Source organism: Ambystoma mexicanum, chromosome 2p (assembly GCF_040938575.1).
Source record: "Ambystoma mexicanum isolate Mex_15411 chromosome 2p, UKY_AmexF1_1, whole genome shotgun sequence".
Lineage (NCBI taxonomy): Eukaryota > Metazoa > Chordata > Amphibia > Caudata > Ambystomatidae > Ambystoma > Ambystoma mexicanum.
In genome coordinates this window covers 1,222,869,068-1,222,884,494 of record NC_090923.1, presented here as the reverse complement: position 1 = coordinate 1,222,884,494, position 15,427 = coordinate 1,222,869,068, and the positions used below count along the sequence as shown (strand labels likewise).

The window sequence follows — 15,427 nt, the reverse complement described above, 5'->3', positions numbered from 1 at the left end:
GCTACCAGCAGGTGGCTTTTGTTTCATTTGTGCCGCGAGGGCAGAGATTAACTCAAGCACAGGAGGCTCCTCCATTTCACAAAATGGACGCCTCCTAACGCTTTATTTTAAAGGGGTTTAAACATTATTTGTGTAACATTTCACATAGGAACTTTCATTAAAAAGATTATATATTTTGTATTATTGCCCATCTTTTAAGCCCTTTAACATGTTGAGCGCACCATTCCTTTAAGATTGTCCTTTGACCATCTTGTTTTTGATCTGCCTTCCTGCTTGCTCAAGCTAGAAATGTCCAAATAACGGCATGCACTCCCTCGGGGGTTCTGCGCTGGAGCCCCAGTAAGTGCTTGGTGTGACGGGAACTGGTTGAAACAGGGATGGATAATGTCTGGTCCAAAGCCATATTTCTCCCATGGGATGTCTGTTGATGGGCAGACGTGGGATAGCTGGCTGGCCATGACTGGACAGCACTACCTCGTTTTAAAGGTGCAGCTCCTTCTCACTGGTGGGACAGGCCATCCCCAAGCCTGGATTTTGGATAAGAGAGGAGAGGGTCTGGAGCCTTTCTGGAGGTCATCCACTGGAACTAAGAGTCCGTATAGAGTATACAGCAGAAAGAAGACCTGGAGGACTGCAGCGAAGGCATCCAGCAGTACTCAATCAATCTACCACGGATCCTCCGCTTCATCTCCTACAACCCAGCCAGATCTTTGCCATGGCCTCCTTCCCCTAGATCGGTGGGGCAACCAGCCTCCTATCCTGCATCACTGTCCTGTGGTTGGTGGACTCCAGAAGCGTCACTGAACTCTGATGGAAGCTAACCATGGACTTACTAGGCCTCTCTGCTGCATCAGGCAAAGTCACGATTTTGGCGATTTCCACTTGGCAGGTCTACAATTCAAGGCCCAGGAACCTCTGTTGACCTCCCACAATCACCTACACAGTGATAGCTCTGAAGACCCCCCTAAAATTCAGAGCGACTTAAGGATTGCCCCGGGAGCAGGCTTGGGACATCATGTGATGTCTATGTCTGGAGTTAATTTACCAAACTATTGTAAAAGGTTTGGTGGGCTCCAGATCTACCCTCCTTCAAACCAGTGGTCAAAACTACTCCTGCCACCAGTACGAATACCAACGCAATGAGGTGTCGAGACAGAAGCAATAAGTTCCTAGAGATGTGGGGCATGGTCGTTGCCAGGCTGACAATGTAGAAAGCCCTTCAGGTCAAGTCCACTGCGACAGGGTCAGGGTCTTGACCCTGACAAGTGAGGATGGGGACATCTCAACCTGGAGCCAGTCCTGTCCCAGAGGGGGGGGGGGGCTAGGAGGGCCCCAGCATCTGCCCACTGTACTTGTGACTGGCTAAGTAAACCAAGTACCACCTTTTTTGACCCATACTTGTTGTGCACAATGCTGGCCAGACATTTTCTTTTTGTCGCATAGGATTAGATTAGCCAGAAGCGAGCAACTGCAAGAACGTGGAGCGATGCACACATCAAACGACAATCCCAACACTCAGCGCCACAAACAGCAGAATGGATTGTGCTTTCGCAAGGGAGAAAGCGAGAGAGAAAGAAGGAGAGAGAGCGAGAGAGCAAGAGGCGAGAGAGAAAGAAGGAGAGAGAGCGAGAGAGCAAGAGGCGAGAGAAAGGAGAGAGCGAGAGAGAAGAAGAGAGAGAGGCGAGAGAGAAAGGCGAGAGAAAGGCGAGAGAGAAAGAAGGAGAGCGAGAGAGCGAGAGAAAGAAGGAGAGAGAGAAAGAAGGAGAGGGAGAAAGGCGGAGAGAGCGAGAGAAAGAAGGAGAGAGAGAACGAGAGAAAGGCGAGAAAGAAGGAGAGAGCGAGAGAGGCAAGAGAGAAAGGAGAAGAGAGCGAGAGAGGCAAGAGAGAAAGGAGAAGAGAGCGAGAGAGAAAGGAGAAGAGAGCGAGAGAGAGGCGAGAGAGAAAGGAGAAGAGAGCGAGAGAGGCGAGAGAGAAAGGAGAAGAGAGCGAGAGAGAGGCGAGAGAGAAAGGAGAAGAGAGCGAGAGAGAAAGAGAGCGAGAGAGAAAGGAGAAGAGAGCGAGAGAGAAAGAGAGCGAGAGAGGGAGAGAGAGCGAGAGAGGGAGCGAGAGCGAGCGCGAGAGCGAGTGCGAGAGCAAATATTAGGCATTGACTTTTAGGCCATCACGACCAGTCAGTTATTAAAAAGTAGGGGTTACACCCATCTGTAGGGACCATCTTTTTGAATTGTGGACGCCTGAGCTAGATCCTGCCCGGGGGTCGGGGAGAAAGAATTTTCAGTCATTTCAATGAAAACCCTTGAACCGTCTTCCAGAGTTGGTGCGTTGTTGGGACCCATAGTAGACACCCACAACTTTAAAAACTTTGGAATGACTAGATGCAATTTCCGGATGAAGCCTCTAGAACGAAGGGTCATGTACCGGTGCAAATCGAAAATAGAATCACACTATAAAAACTACGCATCCCTTGTGCCCACTCACCCAATGTATAAAACCACTACCTACAAGGCAGAGACTCGGCCCTCTGGGCCTAGAAAGGAAACCAGCCTCATACCTCGGTTCCCTAAATAGAGTAGGTGGGTGGCATGTGTATTCCGTGGCAATCCACCGAGTTGGTATATGTTGATACGTTCCTTTAGCATAAACATTTGCATTATGTATTCCCAGCAGGCGCCGGATTTTGGAACAGGTGGTTGGCACAGAAACATTACTCCTCTTAACAACATTTAACTCCTGGGACTCAAAACACATGTGGATTCGTGAAGGGCACTTCCCAGCCTAGGCAACAGGCCATGCCCAGCTGCCAGATGTTTGGCCTCCAGCTGGCACGAGAGAGTTGACACGCTCTGCCAGCACTGGGATACTACAGGCCATTCTCACGATAGGTTGGCATCTCTGAAATGCCAAAAGGCTGGTGCAAAATCAGTCACATGAAGCCTGTGAAAGGGCGCAAGGGTTCTCAGAAGCAATGTTAATTGCAATTGGTTATTTATAACGCGCTTTATACCCAGAGGTTTCTAAGCACGGACCCGGGGATCGAACATGTGTTGCTCCGCGTCGTCTTGCTTCCAAGGAGAGTGCGTTGCCACCGAGCTATCCTCCCGAGACTGGCCCGGTCTGATGCCTGGTGGAGCAGGGAGTTTTCCATGTAGCCGCCAGGCACATAGGTGCCACGTGCTGCGGGTTTTCTAGTTAACAATCATTCAACATCACAGAAACGGGCTTAAACTTGCAGCTTAATGCAGTTCTTAAATTAGAACAGCTGTACAGTGCCAACTGATATCTGTATGGAACCTGCCAACTCAGCCCTGTACAAAGTGGGCAGGCACTGGCAGAGTACCAGCAGCCTGCCAAAAGTGCCATATACAGTACATGCCGTGGAGCTCAGCAGCCAGAACCAGTCCAAATTCTGGGACATGGAGTCCAGAATCCCAGAGCAAAATGGACAATACTGTCGTCTACGGTGTATTGAATCCAAGCTCCCAGACAGAACTGCAAAACCCTCGGTGGTGAAAAGCACCGGATGGAACACTCAAGCCCAATAAGCACCAAGCCTGAAAGCTCTGCATGCTGGGATACTGAGTCCAACAACCCAAAATGAACTGATCTGAAGGGTATTACCCAAATTGTTCGTTTACAATTGTTCGAATGAACAATTGACCGAATTTAAAGGGTCACAATTGACCTTTTCACAATTCAGTCAATTGTGAAAAGGTCAATTGTAATTCGAACAGTTGTAAAACAAACAATTCGTATACTATACAACCATCTGAAGACGACAAACGTGATCACCTAGCATGGATATATATATTATTTATTTCTTCCATTTATTATACACCCAGACCCCGAGGTATCATGGCATAGTTACAGACAATGGCAAAGTACAATATTAGAATAGAGCACGGCCCTAACCTTCTCCCTGGAGTCTGTCACGTATTGTATCAAAAAGCGTTGTGGGGGCTCCACAAAAGCCATACCCCTCTGCACGCAGTAGTTACTGCACTACCATTGCTTACTCACGAGTGGCAGGAACTGGAGGGGGCGGCACCAGTGCATGTGTGCAGATAAAACAGCACCACATTTCAAACAGCATGAAGCAGTGTGAGTGAAATAATTAGGGCTGGTGGTGTCAGGGCTCAAATCGAGGGTAGACACGAGTGGACTGAGTCCACCCACTTTTTTCAGAGGGTGGACTCAGTCACCCACCAGCCCCCAGCTAAAATGAGAAATATTGAACACCTTCCTTGATTTTATGTATTAAAGCCAACCTCAGTGATAGAACCAGGTCTTTGGGTTTGCAGGCGGACACTTCACCACTGCACTATATAACCTGATGAAAATGAACAAACAACTAACGTTGAAATGTCCCATTTCGGTACTGCATGTTCTAGGGAAAACATTTGTATTGGTTCTCTGAGTTTAAAACATGCACACCGTTTTACATTTTCAAAAAACACCATTAGAAGAAAATATCCTCTCTTGGTTTTGTGTGTCGATTTTATGAATGGCAAATGCCATTCGTACTGTGCAATTTGAGTGGTTATGCAAAGCCAATGTAATGAAATGTGCATATTTCACCTCGATATGTTAATTTCTGGCGACGTCACATCCCATTGCGTTTGTTGAGGAGTTCCCCCACTTATGTTTAGGACTTGACCCCCTGGGTGGTGTTGAATTTAGTGGTAGTGCTGTGGTTTGCAAACAGGCTCCTGCGAATTCAGAAGCACCGCATGTGAAGGCAGGGATGGAGCACACAATAAATCCAGTAGGCCCATTTCCAGGAGCACCGCATGTGAAGGCAGGGATGGAACACACAATAAATCCAGTAGGCCCATTTCCAGAAGCACCGCATGTGAAGGCAGGGATGGAACACACAAATCCAGTAGGCCCATTTCCAGAAGCACCGCATGTGAAGGCAGGGATGGAGCACACAATAAATCCAGTAGGCCCATTTCCAGAAGCACCGCATGTGAAGGCAGGGATGGAGCACACAATAAATCCAGTAGGCCCATTTCCAGGAGCACCGCATGTGAAGGCAGGGATGGAGCACACAATAAATCCAGTAGGCCCATTTCCAGAAGCACCGCATGTGAAGGCAGGGATGGAGCACACAAATCCAGTAGGGTCATTTCCAAGGCAGCTTTTTAACACAGGCTGGAGCTTGGCACTAGAACCAGCCATTTTCCTAGCAGGGTGATTAAGAAACGCTTTGCCCGCCTAGAACCCCAAGTGGCGGGGCAGGACAGGGCGCCCTGAAGGGTGCATAGGACAGTTCTGGTGGCCTGTTACTCGGGCGGGTGCTGTGGGTACTGTGTCAGGTGCCCACGGGCCAAACCAACAATGCACGTGTAGCCACTGCAGAGACCATACCACGGATACTGGTGTGCGCCTATATCTTGGTGCGCATGCTTCTTTAACTGGAACACAAATCCTCTCTGCATGTACTGCCAAGCATGACGGGGCACATATACTAGGAAACACGTTCCATACTAATTCTGCTGCAGCAAGTACACCATGGATACTATGGTACCAAGCTGTTGGCTGCAATGCACCATTTATCATTTCATTGCGTCTAGCGCTGGAGCAGCAGCGCAGTTTACAACGGGACGGTGCCAGCATTGGGCTTGGCATTTTATATCGGAGCACAGCTGGTGCAGGATTGTTAGTAATCCGGCAGGTAGTGTTGAAATGCCAGGTTTTCAGTGTGTTGCAGAACTGGAGGATGGCGGGGCCATTTTAAGCTTTTGACAGGATTCCTTTCTAGTGTTTGCAATGGCAGTATTACATTTGCACAATCAGTCCAACCGCAGGTACAGGAAATGGCATCAATCAAGGACTTTGCCTTTTAAAAAGGTTTTTTTGTCCTTTTCTTGGAAGACACTTAACCATCACGGGTGTGCTGGCCTTGTCCAGGGCGTTATAGGCAGTTGACAAGCAGTGAACGGGTGTGGGGACTGGAGCATTAATGCTAGGTGTCCTGAAAGATCAGAAAAGGAGTCGATCAATAAAACGTTACGCCTTAAAATCACCCCATGCTGCACTGATCAGGGTCTTTCGCCCTCGAATAAAAGGCGCGGCAAAGCAACGCGGCCAATTCAAAGCTCAGGCAGGGCTCGAGGCAAGCAGTGTGAGCTAATCTCGTCCTTCCAAGATATAGATAGAGACGGAAGGAAAGTTACAATGTACGTTTATTCTGTAACGTAGGAGACAACACTGGGACGTTCGCCCGGTACCGAGGGTCTGGCTCAACTGCCGTCCCTCAAATGGAACCTTTCCCCCCACACAAACACACTGTGCCGCGAGCACAACCGCCCGTTACAGCACACTGACTGGCCTATGACATCACCCATGAAACACCAGCACAAGACACGACACAGTGCAGCGGTCCAGGTTACTGCCCAACATCAGGATTATTAATCCCAGGAAAGTGAAGCAGAGGGAACAGTACACAGACGCCTGTGCTTAATAGCACCCTCGCGGCTTCAATGAGGTATCGAGGCAGCGGTATCCATACACCACGTGCTACAAAGAGGGCCTCTATGAATGGCTTTCCTGATCGTATGAGGGCATTAAAAACACAAACTACTCAGTTATAGGACTTCATCATTTGGGGAAAAGCATGGCTTACAAAATAACAATTTAAAATGACAAGTATATTTTTACCGGATTAAAAATCAACCGGTGGAGAATTGGTAACTACATGCTTACTATACATAAACTTAGTGAGATAGAGTCTCCAGTGTCTATACAGTGCACGTGGCATTGCATTCCATTATGGCGCAGGGTCTATACAGTGCACGCGGCATTCCATTCCAATATGGCGCAGTCTCTATACAGTGCACGCGGCATTCCATTCCAATATGGCGCAGTCTCTATACAGTGCACGCGGCATTCCATTCCAATATGACGCAGTCTCTATACAGTGCACGCGGCATTGCATTCCAATATGGCGCAGTCTCTATACAGTGCACGCGGCATTCCATTCCAATATGACGCAGTCTCTATACAGTGCATGCGGCATTGCATTCCAATATGGCGCAGTCTCTATACAGTGCACGCGGCATTCCATTCCAATATGGCGCAGTCTCTATACAGTGCACGCGGCATTCCATTCCAATATGACGCAGTCTCTATACAGTGCACGCGGCATTGCATTCCAATATGGCGCCGTCTCTATACAGTGCACGCGGCATTCCATTCCAATATGACGCAGTCTCTATACAGTGCACGCAGCATTGCATTCCAATATGGCGCAGTCTCTATACAGTGCACGCGGCATTCCATTCCAATATGGCGCAGTCTCTATACGTGGCATTCCATTATGGCGCAATGTCTATACAGTGCACGCAGCATTCCATTCCAATATGGCGCAGTCACATGTAACACCAACAGCCACAGATTGGAGGCTCCGACGCTGCTGGACAGGGGGAAGGTCTTCATTGGGAGACTCAGACTTGAGGCCTAGATGAGCAAAAACGTGCACAGTTTATGGCGGGCCGCAGAGTCACCCCTGACCCCAAGGTGGACTACGGCTACACCTGCCACAAGATGAGCCCAGAGGTCGCCCAGGCGGTGCCAAGGGTGAGGGCCAGTGCCCCCAGAGCGTGCATTGCCAAGCAGGGAGCCGACTTATAAATTTCCCAGGGGGAGGTGGGAATACTGGAAGTGACATCACTGGTAGTTATAGGACCGCAAATTTGCATGTAGTCGCCAACTTGGTGCAACGGCGGGGGGGGGGTGGGTGGAAGCGCGCGCAGCGCAGAACAGTGGAAACATTGGCTAGCATGTACTGCATATACTAAAGTCAAGTAAGAAGGAGATGTAAGCCTTCGAATTGCATTCCAGTAGGCCATCACTGCCCCTACTCCACCCCTCTATAATCATCCAGGTTGTAGTAGCCCTCAAAAGGCAGAGCAACACAACTAGGATTGGAGAACGAAATGCCGTCCCATCCTGCAAGTGTGTCAAACGTCAGAGCAAAGACACTGCGTGTGCCTCCTACCTTGGAGCACAATCTCACTAATTTGGTGCATGCAAATCTCGCAAGTGGTGGGAGCATGGCAATCCCCTGCATGTGTGTGGGCTGGAGACCCCAGATCACATGCTCACTTCTTCAGTGTAAAACTTCGGCCAAGGCTCTTTGGGCAAGCCTTCAGGATGGGTCTCACACCTATAAAGAGTGCGATATATTGAGTGGGCACCTAACTCCTTGGAGCATAGTATCAACCGCTGCTGGTAATCTCACAACTGAACGTACAGTTTCACTCTTGGTCATCTCAGTGACCCCATGTATATTAATGGAGTCAGTCTCCCATCTGGGAAGACAATTATATTTCTGTTAACACACTCTGAATTGTCACTCCAGTTTTCTCGATCTATAGATCCATACCATATTCATTCAATGTGTGTGCAGGGGTGATAACTTGTGTCAGAGATCTCATTCTTTCATTCAGGAGAGGTAAAGGGGTAACAACCCCGTGTATGTGGGATCAGGCTCAGTTTGCCCCATGGTCCCTCCAGAAGGAGTGAGCAGGTTTTAAGACCCTGCTGATTCTGCTATCCGACAGGCTCGAGCCTTCTATCCCTTGCCCCATCACGGCTCCCAACATCCTGAGCAGCAGCTAATGGACAGCCGGCAGCTCCGGACAAGCCTGTTGCCAATTGAATGTAGACAGATCTACTATTTAGACACTGGGAGAGAGCCATGAATCCACATTGGTGGTGAAGAAGCACTCAGACAGAACACAACGGTATAGTGTTGCAGTCCTGCTGAGAAATGACAATTCTGAGCATGTGAGCAGTAGGCTGGATCAGTGCTACCCCATAAAAGGTGTAGAAGCCTCTGTGAGAAGTGGCAGTACTGCCCAACGGTGAAAAGTGTAGTATTTTCACATTAACTATGCTAAAGAACTTTGGGTTATTAAATAGTGCTGCTACATTCTGAGTAATTCCATCCCTTTAAATACATGAGCTCTTGTATACCCACAACAGTGTTGAGTTATTCTGATGATGAGACTTTCTCAATAGTTCTGGTTCTGTATTATTAAATGTACAGAAGATCTTTAAAGTATTGGAAGGATAGCTCAGGGGCAACGTGCTCGCCTTGGAAGCAAGACGACACAGAGCAACACAGGTTTGCTCCCTCAGTCCGCACTTAGAAACCTCTGGGTAGTACACGCATTATAAATAACAATTAAAATAAATACATTTCTTCAGCTATACTAGACTTGGTGTTGTACTTATGTAAATAGGGGCTGGGTGGAGGTGACTGGGGATGTGGTGAATTAGGCTGTGGGCTATGTGTGGTTATATGCTTCAATGTAATTAGTTTTTTAAAAAAAAATGTGTTTTGATGGTTTCAAGTACTTTAAATGTCTTATGGAGTGTATTGTAATGTATGTGATTTTATAGTTTTGTAAATAAAGTTTCCAAAAAAAAAACTATTAAAATAAAATAAATACATTTGTTGAGAAGTGCTCCAGCCTTGTCAATAAGAGTGTAGCAGCTTAACTGAGAGGTACTGATGCTGTCCTATCAAAAGTATAGCAGCCCCACTAAGATGAACTAGCATTGCCTCAACAAAAGCATAGTGTTATCGCTGAGAAGATTCAACAATTATAGAAGCCCTGTTACAGCAGTACTATCCCATCAAGAGTATAGCGAGCTAACTGAGGAGTACCAGCGTTGCCCCATTTCAAATATGGCAGTTCTACTAGTAAGTGCCCTGCCCCCTCCCTCACTTTGCATCTGTGCCTCCATTTCTAAAAATCCTTCTGGTTTGGGTGTACTTCTACATCTGTGCACTCCTCTTGCCAACAGGGGTGCACAGATGTACAAATACACCAAACCCAAAAGATTTTCAGAACTTGAGGGACAGATGCAAAGCAAGAGGCTCTTGCTTTGCATCTGTCCCTCAATTTCTGAAAATCTCGTTTTTCCCCTGGCTTTTACCCGGGCCGCCAGAGAGAGACACAGTATGGATGGAACAAAGGGCCATCCATACTGCGTCTCTTCTCTCCGGCGGGGAGGCCGGGGGGGGGGCACGGCTCAGCCCCGACTTCATTCTGCTGGGGGGGGGGGGCGGGGGCGCCGCAGCCCCCCGTATTCGGCGCCCCTGTTACCAAGGCCCAAAGCTGCACTTGCTAAAGCCGAAGCCCAGAATCCACGGCTTGCTGCGGTGTGTAATACGGGCCCTGGCCTGGAGAACCGAAAAACATGAGCATTACATGTCTGACAGCAGCAAAAGGTCCAGTGCAAACACCCGACAAAACCGCAGCCTATCGTTCGGGGCCCGGATGTCTCCATTAGCTTCAGTGCGAGACCCAGCCCTAGGCCCTGCAACCAGCGAAGCCCAGACCCCAGACATCTTGCCCAGAGAGCAGTAAACCCCCCAGCCCCATCTGTCCTGAAGGTGCTCCACGCGGGCCCTAAACCAAACCAGATGTTTGCTGCTTTGAAGCTCGTGGGAATTCGCGCGCCCCCTCCTCCCTTTTCTCCCCCCAGCCGCGGAGCAGCACATGACGGCTTTGTACTCTGAGCGCAACCCTGAACACAGATGCCAGGGGAACGTAGGGTGGGTGTCCACCTGCCACCCACCCGCTCACTCGCCAAGTGGACGCACGCCGGAGGCCCAATCCTCATTCTAGCACACCTGTAAAGTGTATAAAACGAAGAAAAACACCAGTGTCCTGTTGTAACTTCGCAAAACAAGAATCCACTCATTCTCCCCCCCTTTCAGTGGAACGGGCCCTCCAGGGTGGGAGTTCCATGGTACCTGCCTGTTGCACACGCAGTTATTAAACGTGGCAACCCCTCGAGCGTCCACGCTGGACTTCGCAAAGCTGACCCTAGACCTCCAGAGCATGCGCTGCTAGCAGTATCCCATTTCCCTGCCCGTGTCCAGTGCACCGCTGACCCCTGGCCTTCAGCCGCGCACAGGGTCGGGCTGCAGGGTCGCCCAAAAAAAAAAAAGGTGGCCCACCCCTCGCCTCACGATCCTTGACCTCTGATGACATCACCAGAAGTGATGTCATTTGACTCCACCTCAAAGTGACATCCCGGGAAGCGATGAAACACGGCCTTTAACCCCTTGACAAAACAGGAAGTGTCGTCAAACAGCATTGTACCCAAGTACACTAAATTACTGTGAATCTAAGGAGACGTCCAAGGCCAAATCAATATTATTGTATAGTACTTACGCTGAAGCTCTTTTTTATGGAAAAAATATGCATACAATATCACCCTGCCAGTGATGGTACCCATTATCGACCTAAGAAGGATGAAAGGGTTTGTGAGAAAAAAAAAAAAATATGAAATAAAAAAATTGAAAAACAATTTTTTTTTTCCTATTTTTTTTTCAAAACCGGCACAGGCATGGCCAAAAACCGCACCCCCATCCCCAAATAAAAGGTTGGAGGTGGGAAATTTAAAAAAAAAATGAAGGGGGAGAAATTACAGGGAAACCCCCCAAAAATAAATTAAAAAAAATAATTTGATGACATTTTTTCAGAAAACTTCCTGCGGCAAACACCCGCCATAAAAACGGGTGTCGGTAAAATGACTTGGAACAGTAAAACATATGGGGGTCACTCTTGACGCCGAGCTCTCTATGAAGCTCCATGTTGCCCATGTCCGTGCATCCTGCAGCTACATTATCAAACTGCTCAACTATATCCGCCCCTACATCTCCTTCAGCAACGTCGCCCTTTCCACCACCGCTCTTGTGAATTCCCGCCTAGACTATTGCAATAGTCTATTGCTGGGCACATCACATCGCCATTTTAAAGCACTGCAGACAGTCCACAACGGAGCTGTGAGGGCCATTCATGGGCGGCACGGAGAGGGCTTCCTGTTCAACATCGTGGGACACAAACTACTCACTCTGACCCACAAATGCCAGAACCACGAAGCCCCTCAATACCCAATGGACCGCCCCAGTCGTGTCCTTTGGTCTCAAGACCAGGCACAGTTAGTGAAGCCCAGGTTCAAGCTTCCAAAATTTGGCGGAACCATCTTTGATGTTCAGGCACCTTCTGCCTGGAATAAGCTTCCACTTGCCCTCAAATCAGTAAACTCTCTCAAAGATTTAAAGAAACTGATCAAGCGTATCTGTTCAACCTTAAACCCGGTTAAGTTACCTGCTCTGCTGGCTCGCACCCCTCTTCCTGGGCTCCCCTCCCCGGTGTGTTGTCCGTCTGCGTTCTGTGTGCGCCCCGAGGCCTAGGGGCGAGTGGCGCTTTACAAAAAAAATATTACATTAAACGACATCAGTTTATGAAAGATCTGCTGTGTGCCCAGCACAGTGTGACAACCAGTTCGGCGGACGCTGGGGCGTGGGGGGGGTTCGCGGGAGGGGATTACGACATAGGCAGGCTTCGCCTACCCTAAAGGTGAACAGGGAGCGACCCATGTATTATGGCGTTTGCTAAAGCGGTACGCGGTTCTGAAGCACGCGTCCAAGCGCTTATGCCAGGCGGACACGCTCGACGCACCTGTTGCCAATGCTGCGATTGTCAGACCGGCCGATGAGTTACTGGGTCTGAAGCAGAGAGACCAGCAGAGAAGGCTCAGATTAGCGGGGAGGGGGGGGGGGGGGGGTGCACGGTCCTTAGAGTGGTGCTGCCCATACACTGGCGAAAGCCATCATTGACAGGGAAAGTAAGATATAGGACGGTTGACATTCCAAGCAGAAAGAGGGGGAGGGGCCCCCTAACTTTACCCTCTGCTTCATGAGCTGCACAGCATGTCAGGCCGATGCTGAGCTCTGGTAGTGCCCAGGGGACAGTGAGCTAAATCCCGCCACTCCTTATCACTTCCTGGCCCGAACGGCAAGATTCTACAGTCATGAAAGTTGCGTGGGACTAAAGGCACTCTTTAGGGAGATGGGGTTGGGGGTATACCCTAAAACCAGGGTCTGCAGAAAGGCTCACGGAGCGCAAGGGCTTGGGCAGAGAGGCCAGGCCTACCATGGCTGGCTAGGCTCACACGGTTCCCAGGATCCCGGGGGTGAGATCACGTCCTCCTGCAGAGGGCCAGAAACAGAAGATGTCACACCTCCAGGGGCAGCAAAGTCAGCGCGCGCGAAGCAAAACAAACCTCATGTAAGCTAAAGTGCCATAAAGATTCCTGGCGCTGATGCAGGGCACACGCGTGTTCCGCGAGTGCTCGGAAAGCGGGGCACAGAGGGCAGCGTTTGCGTCAAGTCGGAAGAGCAGGGGCGCTGGCGGAGTTGCGAGAGTGGTTTCTAGATTGGAATCGCTGGGGCGAGTGGTCAGAAAGAGGGGTGCATTGGCAGAGCAGTGTCTGCATCTCGATACTAGAATAGCGTAGAGCAGTTTAGATCAGGATTGGGGCGCACCGACAGACCGGAGCAGGGTTCCAAGCATTTTAATAGCAGGGCAGATGCTTTGCTTTTTAAAGTCAGCTGCCAGGAGTCTCCGGCGCCTTTGCAGCAGTACTGCAGACCCAGGAGATGACATGGACTCCACTGCACCTGTAGCACGAGAGTGTGAGAGAGTGACTTTGTGGGAGAGTGTGTGTGTGTGTGTGTGTGTGTGCAAGAGAGAGAGGGTGTGTGAGAGAGAGAGAGAGTGTGTGCGCGAGAGTGAGAGAGGGTGTGTGCGCGAGAGTGAGAGAGGGTGTGTGCGCGAGAGTGAGAGAGGATGGGTGTGTGCGCGAGAGCGAGTGTGTGAGTGGGGGTGTGAGAGAGCGAGTGTGTCAGAGAGAGAGTGAAGGGGTGTGTGTGTAGTCTTTCAGAGAACACACCATGTTCTGATGGGCGCACCCTTCATTTCCTGCCTCAGCAGAACAAAGGCCTTATTGTGGACGGGACAGATCCTGTATTGAACTGGGACCGAAACATATAGCTTTTCAACCAATATGTTTAAATTAAAAACTACACCCCCCTTTCTTTGCTTAAGGTTTTTATTTCGGGTTTACGCAAGATGTCATTTCTTTTTTTTTGTTCCTCATAATCTTTAATCAATTTAGAACAATGGCGGGAATATAGTCGGTAAGATTTTGTACTCGATAGCTTTAAAGTGTATTTTGGTTATCACTTTTCTTGAAGGGGGGGTATGTCCAGAGTGAGGGATTTAGACGCACCCTTAGGCCGACAGCAGCCAAAATTCCTCCGATTCGAAAATGCAGCGCTTGGCCCGTTCCCCTCCCTCCCCACCTCAGGGTGCCGCGCTCAGCTCTCTTCCTGGCTGGCTCAGCGTCTGAAGCAGGCACCAAACCACAGACCACTCGCACCTCTGCGGCTTCTACTGATGATAGTGTCCGAGGCCTCTTGGCGAGGCACAGGTTTGGCACTTACTTCTTGTGTCGAGTCTGGACAGGCCCAGCTGAAGAGGTGTGGGGACCCATTTCAACATGGTGGTTGCGGGGGGGGGGGGGGGGCTAGAGGGCCCTTGCTCAGAGCGGAAAGCAGTCTGGGGGCACTAATGATTCAAGATGGCGAGCCTGCAGAAAGCTGAAACACTGAACCCCCACTGAACAGCTATGAATCCTTCTTTGTAAGCAAGTGGCAGAGGTGGAGGAACCAGTGTTGCAAGTCAACGAGGTGCGACCACTTCCGTTTTCCCCAATGGAAGTGACTGGCAGACAGGCTCCACCAAACACAGCTTGTGAGGCGAGTGTTGCAGAGCTCGCACTGTGCAAGTCCCACAGCGTAAGGAACATATGAAGGAAGATCTCGCTGCGTTATTGCTGACTCGCAATATGGGGGCAGCTGCCCCCCACGCCCCATGAGGCCCGAGGCCCCTTTCATTTGAAAAGGGATGAAAGTCCCGAAGCCGTCTTGGGTCTGGACGACCAAGCATTTGAAAAGTGGGTAGGGCTGGGGTAGTTAGTCAGAAACAGCACCAGACCAACTGGTGTTCGACTGAAAGCAAAGGAACGGGTCTGCAAAACTAACACCACTGCCTCTGCTCTATACCCCCACATCACTAAGAATAAAAGAAAGCCTACCACACTCTTACAATGTCACTTTTTTTTTTGTAATGACCCTCACCTTCAGGCATTCCTGCCGTTCCTGAGTCGTGTGGAATAGTCAGGGTCCGCTCGTCACAACGTTGAACAGGCCTGTCCTTGGCCAGCCACTGCACGTCGGAGGGATATCTAGGAGACAACGAGTCCGTATTTGTAATTGTTGGCATTTACCACGACATGTGCGCACGCAGACATCCCCCACACTTTTTTAAATCCTCCCTCCTTAATATCCTATTCAGTTATTAATGCAAGATGGCTATGAACATTTGCTAACCCACATAGCAAATTGTCGAGATACTTAAATGGTACCTAGTGATATTATGCATTCTTAAGATCGGGCTTTCATCAAGGTCTGAACGTTTCACATCTGGCATTCGAACATGTGTCCCGGGGGTGTCGCACAGATCTCCACAGCAGACACTCATTGCCCCGAGCGGAC

General features: G+C 49.6%; 1 protein-coding gene across 7 annotated transcripts in view; it reads right to left on the bottom strand.

The window, feature by feature from the left end:
• Window positions 1–15,427, bottom strand: part of CCDC120 (coiled-coil domain containing 120) — a 573,003-nt gene that overhangs the window by 182,031 nt on the left and 375,545 nt on the right. For 5 of the 7 annotated variants that reach the window (XM_069645499.1, XM_069645501.1, XM_069645498.1 and 2 more), the window contains one exon: window positions 15,011–15,117. The exons of the other annotated variants lie outside the window; for them this stretch is intronic. The gene's annotated coding sequence lies outside the window, so the exon portion shown is untranslated. The remainder of the gene's footprint in view (window positions 1–15,010; window positions 15,118–15,427) is intronic. 7 annotated transcript variants of the gene reach the window in all.